This window comes from Schistocerca nitens, chromosome 6 (genome assembly GCF_023898315.1).
Source record: "Schistocerca nitens isolate TAMUIC-IGC-003100 chromosome 6, iqSchNite1.1, whole genome shotgun sequence".
NCBI lineage: Eukaryota > Metazoa > Arthropoda > Insecta > Orthoptera > Acrididae > Schistocerca > Schistocerca nitens.
Genome location: NC_064619.1, coordinates 554942858 through 554943674, shown reverse-complemented (window position 1 = coordinate 554943674; position 817 = coordinate 554942858).

Below are 817 nucleotides of genomic sequence, written 5' to 3'. Positions count from 1 at the left end.
GGTCGAAGTAGAGAAAATATAAAATGTAGACTGGCAATGGCAAGGAAAGCGTTTCTGAAGAAGAGAAATTTGTTAACATCGAGTATAGATTTAAGTGTCAGGAAGTCGTTTCTGAAAGTATTTGTATGGAGTGTAGCCACGTATGGAAGTGAAAAATGGAAGATAAATAGTTTGGACAAGAAGAGAATAGAAGCTATCGAAATGTGGTGCTTCAGAAGAATGCTGAAGATTAGATGGGTAGATCCCATAACTAATGAGGAGATATTGAACAGAATTGGGGAGAAGAAGGGACCGGTTGGTAGGACATGTACTGAGGCATCAAGGGTTCACAAATTTAGCACTGGAGTAAAAATCGTAGAGGGAGACCAGGAGATGAATACATTAAGCAGATTCAGAACGATGTAGGTTGCAGTAAGTACTGGGAGATGAAGAAGTTTGAACAGGATAGGGTAGAATGGAGAGCTGCATGAAACCAGTCTTAGGACTGCAGACCACAACTTATGACGGTGTGTAATAAAGTTACAGTTTTCACGACATACACTGTATTTCCTACACCGGTTTCGACAGATTAATGCAAAATTCGAAAATTTACATTTTATAGAACCAGTAGAACATTATATGACCATTCTTTCCAAGAATAAACAACAGTTTATTCTAGACGTCTTTAATGCCTACAGTCGCTCTTTCTTGAAAAGGCGGCATTAAGTACTACTTTACAGTAAATGCTGCATCTCTTAGGAAAACGTATGGACATATGGCGGATACTGGCAGAAGTTCTTCTTTAGTTTGAAAGGTCTCTGTTGGATTCCTTTCATGT